The following is a 15,628-nucleotide window of genomic DNA, read 5'->3' as shown; positions in this document are numbered from 1 at the left end:
GGTCAAGGGAGAATGGAATCTAGAGAGGATTAAAGGTGGGAAGTGGCCCAAGGTAATCCAGAGGTAACAGACAATGGGAGGTAACAGAATTGGGAGACTGGGGATTACTGGGAAGGTTAGTGAACACTTGACCATGTGGGAAAAAGGAGAAAACTCAAGGAAAGTTGGGGGGGGGGGTTGGTGTTGTTACAGGACCTGTACCCTGTCACCCCCAAGGAATGGGATTTGTTCCAATGGCCATGAAGGTGCCTGAAGCACGCGCTGAAGGGCATGTAGAGCCTGGTCAGACATCGAAGATGCCAAGGTTATTCACTGCAACCCAGTGACATTTCCAGTTGTCTTGACTTTCTTCTTTGAATTTTGACTCTGCAAGAAGAGAGTGAGGCTGACGACTTTGTGAGGCTCTGACTTACTTAAATCTAATTCCTAAGCAAGTCAAGACATCACCCAATCATGATGTCATTAGTCTTCTTATGGGGGGGAGGAAGACGACGATGATGGATGAACAGCATCTACTCCTTGGGTTAGAGAGTAGAGTCAAGAATTTCTCAAACTCCATTTAAGGAGAGACAGGTAAGATATCTCATTCTCCCACTCATTTTCCTTCTTCTTTCCTACCCAGATGCACACATTTAGAATTTCTTTGACCTCTCCACCACAGTCTCCAGGCCGAGTATTTTCCTTTCCTACCCTTGACCCCTCCCTCATCCTTACCCCTACCCTGCTTTTTAGTACTTCTTTTGTATACTGTCTTTCCTCATTAGATTGTAAGCTTCCTATAAGAAGAAATCTTTCTTTTTTGTATTTGTACCCCTAGTGCTTAGCACCTACGCGATGCATATAGCAGGCACTTAAAAATGTTTTATTTATTTATTTTTTAATTTTTTAAAATTCTATTTTTAGGCAATTGGGGTTAAGTGACTTGCCCAAGGTCACACAGCTAGTAAGTGTCAAGTGTTTGGTCTGAGGCCGGGTTTGAACTCAAGTCCTCCTGACTTCAGGGTCAGTGCTCTATCCACTGTGTTAAAAATGTTTATTGATTATTGTGGCCCAGGCATGGAGTCTGGAAGACCTGAATTCAAATTTGGCCTCAGACATTTACTAGCTGTGTGACCCCTCAGGGCAAATCACTTCATCCTGTTTGCCTCAGTTTCCTCAACTGTAAAATGAGTTGGAGAAGAAATGGCAGACCACTCTAGTATCTCCGCCAAGAAAACCCCAAACAGGGCCACGAAGAGTTGAACACAACTGAAACAACTGAACAACAACGATTTACTTACTGAGTTTCCATTCTATGTGAAATCTTGTGCAATGTGGTATAGTGGAAAGTACACTGGATACGGAGTCAGGACAGACCTGAGTTCCAGTTTCACCTTGGACATTTAACTGTGTGACCCTGGGCAAGTCATTTAGTCTCTCTGAGGTACATTTTCCTCCCTCAAAAGGGCAACAATAAATTCACCTATTTCACTGGATGGTTTTGAGACTCCTGTGCCACAATGTATATAAAGAACTTTGGAGACCATAATAACTGACATTTTCATAGTGATTTACAGTTTCCAAGTAAGTTAGTTTTTCCTTAAAAGATATTGAAACTGTCCTTCAGGTTTGATTGTCTTAAAAGACTTACCTCCTGGTCCCCTGAGTACAAGGCAGCCAGCCGCAGGAGCTTCAGCCTCTCTTTCAAGCTTGGCTGGTAGACAGACACATGCAATTCACAGGCAAGGGAGCTTTGCTTAGCTGAATCAACTCAAAGCATCCGACCTTCCCCTGATATGGCTAATTAGATGTCCTTTTGCTAACTATTGAGTGACTTACATGTGTCTCATTTCATTGTGGTATTGAACATAAACTACCTGGGGACTGGCTTGAGTCAGGCCTAATCTAGAAAACCAATTAATCAATGAGCATGTATTAGTTCTTACTATGCTCCAGGGCACCTAAGTATGGAAGTGGATAGAGTTGGGGGCCCTGGAGTCAGGAAGACTTCTCTTCCTGAGTTCAAATCTGTCCTCATCCACTTCCAGAGCAAGAACTGATAAATAGAAATATGTATAGTGTGGTTTTACTATATGGTATTTGTGTGTATGTGTATGTATGTATATATATATATATATATATATATATATATATATATATATACACACACACACACATATATGTAAGAGAAAGAACTGATAAATGGAAGTATGGTTTTACTATAAGGTATATGTGTGTGTATGTACATGTATATACACATATATGTATATGTAAGAGAAAGAACTGAAAAGTAGAAGTATGTATAGTATGGCTTTACTATATGGTATATGTATATATGTATATGTATACATACATATATGTATATATGAGAAAGAACTGATAAGCAGAAGAATGTGTAGTATAGTTTCACTATATGGTATATATGTGTATGTATATGTATGTGTGTATGTGTATGTATGTGTATGTATGTGTATGTATATGTATGCATATGTATATGTATACACACATATATGTATATGTAAGAGAAAGAACTGATAAATAGAAGTATGTATAGTATGGCTTTACTATATGGTATATGTATGTATGTGTATGTGTATGTATATGTATACATATATATGTATATATGAGAAAGAACTGATAAGCAGAAGAATGTGTAGTATAGTTTTACTATATGGTATATATGTGTATATATGTGTATGTGTATGTATATGTATACACACATATGTATATGTAGTAGAAAGAACTGACAAATAGAAGTATGTATAGTATGGTTTTACTGTATGGTATATGTGTGTATGTATATGTATCCATACATATATGTATACATAAGAGAAAGAACTGATAAGCAGAAGTATGTATAGTGTGGTTTTACTATATGGTATATATATATGTATGTGTATATGTGTATGTATACACACATATATGTATATGTAAGAGAAAGAACTGATAAATAGAAGTATGTATAGTATGGTTTTACTATAAGGTATGTGTCTGTATATTTATGTATATACACGTATATGTGTATGTAAGAGAAATGACTGATAAATAGAAGTATGTATAGCATGGTTTTACTATATGGCATGTGTGTATGTGTATGTATATGTATGTATGCACACATATATGTATATATACATACGTGCAAATATATGCATATCTGTGTCTAATGGTGTCCTCTAGTGTGGGGTGGGGAGGGAGGGAGGAAAAAAATTAAAAGTGCACAACTGAGAACAAAAGAAAACTCAGAAGGAAGGGCAGAAAAGCAGGGTAGATTTGAAAAGGATGTGTGGTATTTGTTACATGATTTTTTTAGAAAAGTAAAAAAAAATAAAACAGCATGAAATGGAGAGTCATGATTTCATACTGAATCCTCTTTTTGTGCTGTGTACAGGAAAATGTTTTTTTTTGTCTTTTTGAAATTCAAAATGAATTTAAAGATTAAAAAAAAACTGTCCTCAGGCATTTATTAGCTTTGTGACCCTGGACAAGTCACTTAATCCTGTTTGCCTCAGTTTCCTCACCTGTAAAATGAGCTGGAAAAGGAAATAGAAAAGCACTCCAGTATCTTTGTCAAGCAAACCCCAAATGGGGTCAAGAAGAGTCTGACGCTATGAGATAACAGCAATGTTCCGGGGGTTTCAAAGACAGACATTCTGGTAAGGAGGGAAAAAGGAGGCAGATGATCGGGGCAAACATGTACAGGTAAATAAATACAAAACACATGCAAATACAAATAAAGATAAGGTCATTTTTGGTGTGTTGTGGGGAGGCATTAGCAGCTAGGCAGGGAGGTAGATCAGAAAAGGCCTCTTGTGGGAGGCTGTGCTTCAGCTAAGGTTCCAAGGGAAGAAAGAATTCTAAGAGGCGGAGGTGAGGGAAAGCTTATTTTCCAGGCATTGGGGATGATGGAGATGGGAGATGGGAGGTCGTGGGTGAGGAACAGTAAGCAGGCCAGTTTGGTCTAAGCACAGGAAGCATAAGAAAGAGTGATGTCTAATAAGGAAAACTAGTAGAGTTATCTAGAGCGTCAAAGGCTTCATATGCCAGAGAGAAGACTTTTAATTTTATTCTAGAGGCAATAGGGAGCCAGTGAGGGTTTCTGAGTAGGTTAGCAATGTTGTCAAACCATTGCTTTAATAATATCAAGTTGACAGGTATATGGAGAGAGGATAGACCGACATGAAAAGAGATTATTTAGGAGGCCGTTGCAATAGTCTAGGCAGAGGTGGTGAGGGTCTGCTCTAGGAAGGTTGGAGTGTGAGTGGAGAGAAGATAACTGGGAGAGATGTACAGACACAATTGATATGACTTGGCAACTCCTTGGCTAGGGGTGGTGGCTGATGGGGAGAGAGATGGAAGAGATGAGGAAGTGGAATATAGGAATTAAAAGAAATCAAGTGGATTTACTAAGTGCCTGGTGAGAGGGGCAGTGAGTTCTAGATGAGTTGGAAATGAGGAAGAAGTGATTATTGCCGGTTAGGGTGGTCATGGAAGTCTTCATGGGAGCAGACAGGACTTATTGTTGTTGTTATTCAGTTGTTTCTGACGCTTCATGATCCCTTGGACTATACTATCCATAAGGTTTTCTTGGCAAAGACACTTGAATGGTTTTCCATCCTTCTCCAGTGGATTAGGCAAACAGAGGTTAAGTGACTTGCCCAGGGTCATACAACTAGTAATTGTCTGAAACCTGATTTGAACTCAGATCTTCCTGACTCCAGGCCCAGCACTCTAGCTATCCAGCAAGATATGAGCTGGGCCTTAATAGATGAGTAGGATCATAGGTTAATGGAGCTGGAAGGGACTTAGAGGTCACCTCATCCTACATTTCCATTTATTAAAATGAGGACTGGGGGAGGCATTTGATCATATGACCTCTAAGATTTTTTTCCAGCTCTAAATCTGTGACCCTATGAAATTGAGGCCCCTTGGGTCCAGAGACCTACCCAAGGTCCCACAGAGTAGCAAAGCTGGGGCTCAGAATCAGGTCCTCTGACTCCAAATTTGAGTCCAGAGAAGTGAAGAAGAACGCAGAGAACACACAGACTCATGGAATGTCAGAGCTGGAAAGAAGATCATGCGGTCCACCACTGAGGAAACTGAGGCCCGGAGTTGTAAAGGGCCATACTCAATATCTCAGAGCTCCGTCCCTTGTCTCCCGACTGCCAGCATTAGTGTTCTTCCCATTCCAGCAAGGAAGGGGAATGGTGGTGAATTGGGGAAGCGGTCCAACTCAAACACACGCAGAGCCAGCTTACCTGCACTAATGGAGGATGAAAAGCATGAAAAGTGGCCCAGAGCTGAAGAAAAGCTTCTGTTTGGCCTTGGGTGAGTAATTAAATGTTGCTGATGCAGGTAGGTTCCCAATGACTTTGGCCAACACGAAAACAGATCACTGTCTCCTGAGCACACAGAGCCCCGAGTGTGCTGGTTGGGACTTGGGACCTGGTCGGGGAAAAGGAAATAACTCTGGATCATTCACCTAAGGAGAGTCCAGAAAAGGAATATAGAATGAAGTCTAAAAAAAGGACAAGAGTCTGTCCAGATGGTTGGGGAAGCAAAACAAAATATGCTGTTCTAATAGAAAATGGAGGTAGTTATGAGGGAATGAATCACTCTGGGCAAGGACACAGAGAAAGAGTCAGGGGTCATAGTAAACCATGAGCAAAGCATGAGTCAGCCACGTGATGATGTAACTGAAAAGCAGATATGTCTCTATGGTGGATAAGCAGGATCAGTCATCTAGGAACCAGTCTATCTAGTGCCAGATGACAAACACTAAAATAGAAGCTGAGGGTCTTGGGTTCTAGTCTCAGCTTTGTCACTAACTCATTGTATGATTTTGGACAATCCTTTTTTTTTTTTTTTGGTGAGGCAATTGGGGTTAAGTGACTTGCCCAGGGTCACACAGTTAGTCAGTGTCAAGTGTCTGAGGCTAGATTTGAACTCAGGTCCTCTTGACTCCAAGGCCAGAGCTCTATCCACTGTTCCACCTAGCTGCCCCCTTGGGCCATTCTTCATTCCCCTCTGTCATCCTCAGTTTCCCCATCTGTAAAATGAGGGTATTAGACTAGATAATCTCTAAATTCCTTTCTGGTTGAGACTTTCCTGGTTCTGTGAAACTATAATTTACATCTATTAGGAGCAGCTAGGTGGTCTAGCCTAGCGCATAGAAGGCTCTATTTGGAGTCAGGGAGACCTGAGTTTTAATCATGCCTCTGATACTTACTAGCTGTGTGACCCTGGCCGAGTCACTTAACCTCCGTCTTCCTCAGTGTCCTCATCTGTAAATTAGGGATAATAATAGCTCCTAACTCAGAGGATTGTTGTGAAGGCCAAGTAAGAAAGGATTTTATGTCAACTATTAATATTACTATCTCATTTGAAACCTCAACTTATGAAGAACTTGCAAGGTCTGAGAGCACTGTTAAAATAATTCACAATCTACAAAAGAGAACTTAATCCCAATTGGTTAAAAGAACTGGTGTTATGCAACTGTGATTTGAAGACTGACCAGTGTCTTTATAAGCCTCTTTAGCAGAGGCCTGTGTAGCGCATTGAACAGAGCACTGGATTTGGAGTCCAAGGTCCTGGGTTCAGATTTGAGCTTTCCTTTTTTTCCTGGTCAATTCAATAAGTGTGACTTTAGGCAAAAGTGATAATAACCTCTCTCGGCCTTGTCTTCTTCACTTGCAAAAGGAGGCCGTTGAATTAGGTCATTTCTAGCCCTCATTCAGTCTCTAAATCCCCTGACCCTATACATATGGGTATAGCCCCAGCTGGTTCTTTGACCTTATCTTCCCCTCTTCCTTCCTCTCTGTGTATTCTTTGTTCCAACCTGGTTGGTTTGCTTACTACCTCCTAAACATACTTTGCCCAGTCCTTCTTCTCAGCCTTTGTCTACTTTATTTTCCCCTCCTTGAAGGCCTTCATTTAATTCATGTGGTTATCTAAATTTGTAAAACTTTGTCTAATCTGCTCACAGACTTACTTTCTGTGGCCCTTACTATCTGTATTTGGAAGTGTCTTATCCTCTGCTCAGATTGTAAACTCCCTGAAGGCAGGCACCATGTCTTATTTAAATTTCAAATCTTCCCCTAGCACCTTCTATCTAACACAGAGTTCTGAACACAGCAGATGTTTAATAAATGTTTTTTATATTATATTGTGGGCAGCTAGGTGGTACAGTGGATAGAGTCCTGGGCCTGGAATCAGGAAGACTCATCTTCTTGAGTTCAAATCAAACCTCAGACACCTATTAGCTATGTGACCCTGGGCAAGTCACTTCAACCTATTTGCCTCAGTTTCCTCATCTGTAAATTGAGGTGGAGAAGGTAATGGCAAACCATTCCAGTATCTTTGCCAAGCAGCCCTCACATGGGGTCGCAGAGAGTCAGACAGAACTGAAAAGACGACTGAACAACAACAACAACAAATATTTTGTTGTATTCTAGGTAACGTGATATAGTAGAAGGAACAGTAGTATTTGGAGTCAGGAGTCCTGGACTTCTGGAGTCAAACAGTGAGGTGTCAACAGTGCTGGGCCTGGAGTCAGGGAGACCTGAGTTCTAATCCTGCCTCTGATACTTACTAGTTTTGTGACTCTGGCCTAGAGTTTAACCTTTATCTGCCTCAGTTTCCTCAGTTGTCAAATGAAGATAATACCTACCTATCAGGGTCGTTGTGAGGATCAAATGAGATAACATTGGTAAAGAGCCTAGAACAGTGCCTGGCACACAGTGGACGCTTAATAGATATTTGTTTTTTTCTTCCCTTCCTGGGTTTGAATCTCAGTTTGGACACTCTAGGCAAGTCATTTCACCTTTTCTCAGCGTCCTCATTTGTAAAATGGTGGTAATACCTGGGAAAGTCATTTAACTGTTCCTCATCTGTAAATGAGAGTTTGGACTCAACACCATCCAAAAGTCTCTTCTAGCTTTGATCCAATGAAAAACAGTGAACACTCCCTCCATTCATTCATCCAGGTCTGCACCTCCTCTGGAATTTAGAAATGTTGAGAGTTGCCTGGGACACTGTGAGATCCAGGACCTTACACAGGGTCAGACCTCTGATATGTGTCAGAGGTAGGATCTGAACCCAGGATCTGAGCCTTTTAACTTGAACTGCTTGAAATGTTTGTTGAATTTTTTAAATAGTGGTGCAGTGGATAGAGTGTCGGGACTGAAGTCAGGAAGACTCGTCTTTGTGAGTTCAAATCTGGCCTTAGATACTCCTACCTGTTTGACCCTGGGCAAGTCACTTCACCCGGTTTGCTTCAGTTTCCTCATCTGTAAAATGAACTAGAGAAGGAAATGGCAAACTACTAAATAGCTTTACCAAAAAAGCTCCAAATAGGGTCGTGAAGAGTTGGACATGACTGCAAAACGACTAACAAAGAACATAGGCAATAGCATTAATAGTACTTAGCCCACAAGGAATTTTGAGGGTCAAGAGATGATGTGTGTGGGGAAAATCACACTTTGTAGACTTTAAAGTGAGTCGTGAGTTTGAGCAGCAGAGGCTGGGACTGGGAAAAGGGGGAGTTAAGGAAGGAGGAAAAATTGTGCCTGAGTCTTAGAACTGAAAGGACCAGCTGGGGGTGAAGCCTGGGGTGGAAGCCAGGCTGCCGATAGAGAAGCAGGGACAACACCAGCCTTGAAGAGGACGCTGAGCACAGCCAAGTCCGGAAGAGCCACCTGTGAGAGGCTCAGCCATGAGGGTAGGGCGGAGTAGTGGGTGAATGTCAGGTGTGTGGGCTGAACAGAGAGAATTCCAGTTTACCTGACTTGCCCCTCTGCAGGCACGAGGGCGTAGGGAGTTCACTGGGCTGGGTCCTGCCCTGCAGCTTCCCTTATTTTCCCTCCTACGAGAAAGCTCCCAATGCCGATTCCTCATTATCTTCCTAGCAACTGTGAACTGTACTTGGCAGCTGACTCGAGGTGACCCGGTACAAGGTCCTTCAGCTTTCTGGACTGAAGTTTCCTGACCTCTAAAAGTCGGGGCCTGGACAAGATGACCCCTAAGGTTTCTTTTAAATTGAAATCCTATTATTCTACGAAAGGATAGCAAGAGAGGAAATAGGCATTTACACAGGGCCACTGTGCTAGTGCCTTTTTACAAATATTATCTCCCGTGAAGCAGGTACTATTATTATTCCCATTTTACAGATGAAGGGACTAAGGCAAACAGGTTAAGTGACTTGCCCCAGGTCACACTGAACTCAGGTCTTTCCTGACTCTATCCACTGTGTCATTTAACTGTCTCATCCGGAGCACAAAGTAGAAGGATTAGCCTGAGAGAGAAGAGTAGTTACCTCATCTTCTGCCTTTGGAAGGGAGGAGAATTCAGAGAGGTGTTGAGGTACGGAGGAGGGAAGAGCCTCCAGCTGCTCCTGGGACTGAACCTGTGATTTCATTAGGATGGGGAACTCCCAGATGAGAAAATTCTCTCTGTTAATAGAAGTTGATACCTCTGCAAATTATAGCCTAAGAGATTTGCTTAGAGCAGAGGTAGCACGGGCCTATAATACTCCCAAGGGCTCTGGGAATCAGATTAAAATATAATCGGAAAATACTTGATAAAATAAAAATACAATACAACATAGATAATATTACATTTTAACAGAGTCAGTATGTGGCCTACAGGTATCCTTATATGTGGATTAGTGGCCCCCTTTTTTATTTGAGTCTGATACCACTGGTTTAGAGCTGTGGTTGTTTTTGTGGCTGTAAATGGTATCATCAGTGAGAAGTTAAAATGACTTGCCCAGGGTCACACAGTCAGAGTCAAGATTTGGATCCTAGCTTTGAAGACAGCTCACTATCTAGCCTCTCGCAGGATCCTATCTATAGCTATCTCCATGTCTATATGTATGCTTATGTCTATGTCTATATCTATATCTATGTCTTTATATTGTAGCTATCTATCCATCTGTATCTCTCTTTCACTTTCTCTCAAAAAAAAAATATACTAAGTGATTGGTGCTGGGGTGGGAAATGAAACTAGTGTTAACTTCCTCAATTTTGCTCCAGATTCCCCAGTCTAGAGTGAAGGGAGAGTGCACGACATGAAGCCAGGAAGGCATGAGGTTCAAATACCACCTCTGATGCTGTTTAGCTGCGTGATTCTGGACAAGTCATTTAACCTCTCTCTGACTCAGTTTACTCACCTGTAAAATGAAGGTAATAGCACTGATCTCACAGGGTCATTGGGAGGATCAAATGAGTTCACATATGTAAAGTACTTTATAAACTTAAAGCACTATATAAATTCTAGCTATTATTATCATTGCTAGATAATCTATTTCAAGTTCAGGAGTATTCTGAGTCTAAATAAGCCTGGGAAATGCTTTAGAGACTGGAAGATATCTAAGGTGACTTCTAGCTCCTAATATGCAGAGAGACTAGATTTGAGAGATGAGCAGTTTCATGGACAATCATCTTTTTTCTATTCTACTATGTTATGAAAATGCTTGTTTTATCTCTTAAATTCAAATAAAAAACCAAGGAAAATGAGAATAGTTTAGCAGGAAAAAAAAAGAAATTAGAGTATCTAGGTTTGGTATCTACCTTTGTCAGTTATTAGCTGTGTGACCTTGGGCAAGCCTGTAACTTCTCAAGGTCTTCTCAGCTTCCTTGTCTGTAAAACAAAGAGGTTGGACTAGATGGTCTCTAACATTCATCCTAGCTCTAGGTCTGGGATCCCATTTGATTCTGACTTGTTGATTCATTGTAGAAAAGACAGTGGTAAGCTGGAGAGCGTCCAAAGGAGAGAGGGTTAAGGGGCAGCTAGGTAGTGCAGTGGATAGAGCACTGGCCCTGAAGTCAAGAGGACCTGAGTTCAAATCCAGCCTCAGACCAAACACTTGACACTTACTAGCTATGTGGCCTTGGGCAAGTCACTTAACCCCAATTGCCTAAAAAAAAAATGAACAAAACAAAGGAGAGAGGGTTGGATGTCACAGGGACTGGAAACTTGGCCTTTGTGAGGTTCAGCTGGAAATTGGAAATATTTTGCCTGATGAAAGGATAACACTCACTTAACTTTGTGTGTGTATGTGTGTGTGCATGTGTGGTATATGTGTGTATGGTTATGTGTGTACAGAGTATGTGTATGTGTGGTTTATGTGTGTGTGATATCTGTGTGGTACGTGTGTGTGTGGGGGTGATATGTGTGTGGTATATGTGTGTGCATGATGCATGTGTGTGTATGGTACATGTGTATAGGCACAATCATTGCCTTCAAGCATTTAAAAGGAAAGGAGAAGTAGACTCCTTCTGCTTGGCCCCAGAAGAGAAGACCTTCCTAACCACTTCCTAACAATTAGAGCTGTTCCAACTTGGATGGTAATGAGTCTTCTTTGCATTTCTAGAGGTAATGCAGAGCCAGGCTGGCCACTGGTTGCAGGTATTGTAAAAGGGATTCCTGAGTTGTACTAGAAGACCTCTGAGGTCCCTTTGAAGGGTACTAGGGACAATTAGAAGGGACAATTAGAGCTTTCTGGTTTGGGTTTTTTTTTTGAGGCAATTGGAGTTGAGTGACTTGCCCAAAGTCACACAGCTAGTAAGTGTGTGAGGCTGGATTTGAACTTGGGTCCTCCTGATTTCAGGGCCAGTGCTCTATCCCCAAGCCATCTAGCTGCCCCAACCATTCTATACAATGAGGAAACAGAGACTCAGACAATTAAAGTTGAATTCAACAAGCATTTATTTAGTTTGTACCATGGGCAGATGCTTTCAAATTGTGATACTGGAGAATTTGAGAGTTCCCTGGACAGAAAGGAGATTAAATCAGTCAATACTTAAAGAAATTAATTCAAGCTATTCACCTGAAGGGCAAATACTGAAGCTGAAGCTTAAATACTTTGGCCACATAATAAACAGACAAGACTCATCGGAAAAGACCCTGATGTTGGGAAAGACTAAAGGCAAAAGGAGAAGGGTTCGGCAGAGGATGAGATGGGTAGATAGTGTCATGGAAGTGATGGGCACGAGCTTGCACAGACTTTGGGAAATAATGGAGGACAGAAGGGTCTGGCATGCTATGGTCCGTGGGGTCACAAAGAGTCAGACACAACTGAATGACTGAGGTGGTGCAGTAGATGGAGCACTGACCCTGGAGTCAAGAGGACCTGAGTTCAAATCTGGCTTCAGGTACTTGACGCTGTGTGACCCTGGGCAAGTCACTTAATCCCGATTGCCTCACCAAAAAACAAACAAACAAAAAACCATCTGAATGACTGAAAAACAACAATGTGCAGACACTTAGCAGCTGTCCTACTCTGGGCAAATCATTTAACTTCTCTGGACCTCAGTTTCCCCATCTGTAAAATCAGAGGGTTGCCCCGTAAGGTCCCTTTCAGCTCTAAATCCATGATAACATGAAAGCACTGTGCTCTATACTGAGGGAGATCCCCCATTTAGCTAAAACTCAGTTCCTGCTTCCTCATGAAGCTTATAGAAGAGTAGGGAGACATAACACCACTATTACCCAGGTAGCAAATAGCAAAATCCAAGTGTTCTGACTCAGGGACCGGAATTCTATTAGACGCTACCTTGTGCTAGACTTCTGTAGTACAGGGAAGGAGAAAGGATAAGAATCTGAGGGAATAAGAAGATCAAAGAAAGGTCAAGTCTTGTTTGTGGGTTTGCTGAGGGGTTTTTCCTTTTAGAAATTGGGGACCTATGGAGAGACGTGCTCGTTTATGGGCAGTGGTGGAGGGGCCAGCAGGGAGGGAGGGACTGAAGATAGAACGGAGGGAATGATGAAGCAAGGTTCTGGAGGAAGGAGTGAATGCAATGGGGAACTGAGATCCTGGAAGACAGGAAGGTAACAAAGATTTATTAGTTTCCTACTATGTGCCAGGTACTATACTAATAGTACTTTATAAATATATTTCAATGGATCTTCCCAACAACCCTGAGAGATGGGTTTAAAGTGCAAAACACCTTAAATGTAGAGTATCTCATATAAACCTCACAACAGACCTTGTGAAGTAGGTGCTACGATTATTCTTATCCTCATTTTATGGGTGAGAAGACTGAGGTTTTCTCTAAAAGGTTAGGTGATTTGTCCACAGTCATATAGCTAGTAGGTGTCCGAGGTAGAATTTGAATCCAAGTCTTCCTGACTCTGGGTCAGAACAGCTATCATACCATACTGCCACCCTATGAGATGGGAGAGCTCACAGAAAATGCCCTCAGGCTTATACAATCTTCTGTTTCTTGATAACCATCCAGAAGAGTTTTGGAGAAGGCACATCACAGACGCTCAATACCTTTGGGGTGACTGAATGATGCACGTTGAGGCCAGGAGACGGAGCTTGGCGCACGACCATGGAACAAGGAGAAGACCCAGGCCTACTCACTTCTTTCTGGTCTGCTAGATTCTCCCTTGATTACACATATCCTTGGAGAAAATCTTGCCTCCACTCTCATTTTGCAAACATTCTTCAGAGATCCCTTTCTCTGCCCTAGACTGAGACAAAAGAATTTGTGGAATTGAGGTGGGTGGGAAAGAATATAAAATCTCTCTGGATGTGGGTGATTGGGTGCATATCTTACTCAACCAGATTTTTCTGCTGGCCCGTTAATGAGGGGTTTTGCCATGACATCACAATTCCCAACATTCTTTCCTGTGAGAGCCCCTGGTTACCATTAATAACTTGTGGGGAGGGAGGGAAAGTGGGTGGAGTCAGGGAGTAGATGGACTTTCTCCACTTGGGGCATTCTGGTTATTTCTTTCAAGTTAATGAAGACCAGATTCATCAGCTGCAACCCCTTACCCCAAGATAAATCCTTTTAAGGAGACTTTACTGAGCTTAAAGGTCATTTGGAAATTGGCCAGTCATTGCTGTCTTCTCCTTTCTTATCCTGAAGGCTTGGTCAGCCTGCTTTCAGTTACCACATCCCTGGTAGCTGCTGGCTTTCCAGCACTTTCCGGCACCTTCCCAGGACTGTAGCGTGGCCACCTTCAACAGCATTCATTCAACAAACATTTTGGAGATGCAGTAATAAAGAGAACAACCCCTCTAAGGAGTTTGCAGGCTTGTAGGGAAAGGTGAAGCATATGCAGATAAATATAATTCTCTTATGTTTAAAACTGGAAGGTACTTTAGAGGTTCCTCTCCCCTGACTGGTCCAACTTCCTTTATTTTAACAGTGCAGGGGAACTGAGATCCTGAAAGGGATAATAGATTTAGAGCTGGAAGTTCAATTCTAACCCCTCATTTTACAGATCAGGAAATTGAGGCACAGAGAAGTGGTTTGTTTGCCTATTGTCAGCATCATAATTACTAAGTGTCTGAGGTAGGATTTGAACCCAGATCTTCCAGATAGGGTCCTATGCCCTATCTACTATATCATGTGGCCTTTCATATTGTTCCTCAATTAGAAGTTGCTGTTCAGTTGTGTTCCATTCTTCATGACCCCATGGACCGCACTGTTCAGGAGGTTTTCTTGGAAAAGATACTGGAGTGGTTTGCCATTTCCTTCTCCAGTGGGTTAAGACAGAGGTTAGAGTACTTGCCCAGGGTCACACAGTAAGTGTCTGAGGCTGGATTTGAACTCTGGTCTTCCCGACTCCGGGGCTGGGGCTTGATCCACTGCACCGCCTGGCTATCCCAGGAGTGGACTTTGAAGTATGACTGGGACATTCTAAGAGGATAGGGAGGACATTCCAGACTTAGTGACCTGTTTGAGCAAAGGTGTGAGGCAAGAGAGACAGAAGATGTATTTGGAGTGGTGGTGTGCAACAGGGAGTCCTCCAGTCCGGCTGGAGCATAGAGTACAGTCATGTCCATTCAACTATCATGTCCATTCAACTAGCAGTTATTAAGCGTCTGCTATTAAATGAGAGGCATTGGACAGAGAACTACAAGAAAGAAAGAAAAAACTTGGTTCAACCTGCCTTGATCACCTACTGGCCATATGACCTTGGGTAAATCCCTATACTTCTCAGTGAACTCTCCCAGATTAGAAATTGTTAAGTAAGTATCAATCATTCTTCACTGATCATGGGAGTTTCCCCCTTTCTCATTTTTTGTACCAATGAAATCAAAGGTTTAGTCTGAAAAAAGAAAGTCACTGTGCTGGTCAATGAGATACAAAGCTCTCAAAGAGTTAGAACATGAAGGGTGTGGCCTCAGACAAACTGAGACCTGGGAAAGACCCAGAAAGGCCGAGGTCACCCACTGCATCCTGGGCTACACCAGTCATCTTGACCTTTGTCTTGACTCTAGACTTTGATGACTCCGGAGGAGAGAGTGAGGCTGGTAACTCTGGCCAGCTCTGCCTCACTTAAATCCAATTCAGGCCCAAGTAAAGACAACCACCTCATGATATCATTGGCCCTCTTTGAGAAAGCGAAGGACATGAACAACAACATGAAGGGAATTCATGTGAGATAAGATTTGGAAGGATGAAGGGTCACAACATGGAGGGCTTTCGGTGACAGCCCAGGATGTTTGGGTGTTATTTGGTGGACAGTGGGGAGCTATGGAAAGATTTTGAGCAGGAGCATGGTGAGCTCACCTCTCTGCATTAGGAAGATTGAATTCAGGAAGAGACTTGAGGGAGGGAGGCTTACTAGGTGATCCTACAAAAGTTTAAAGGAACTATTAAGAGCCTGGGCTAGCCTAATGTCAGAGGGAATG

Source organism: Phascolarctos cinereus, unplaced genomic scaffold (genome assembly GCF_003287225.1).
Source record: "Phascolarctos cinereus isolate Bilbo 61053 unplaced genomic scaffold, phaCin_HiC Scaffold_4;HRSCAF=312, whole genome shotgun sequence".
Classification (NCBI taxonomy): domain Eukaryota; kingdom Metazoa; phylum Chordata; class Mammalia; order Diprotodontia; family Phascolarctidae; genus Phascolarctos; species Phascolarctos cinereus.
Note: the sequence above shows the minus strand (reverse complement) of the source record.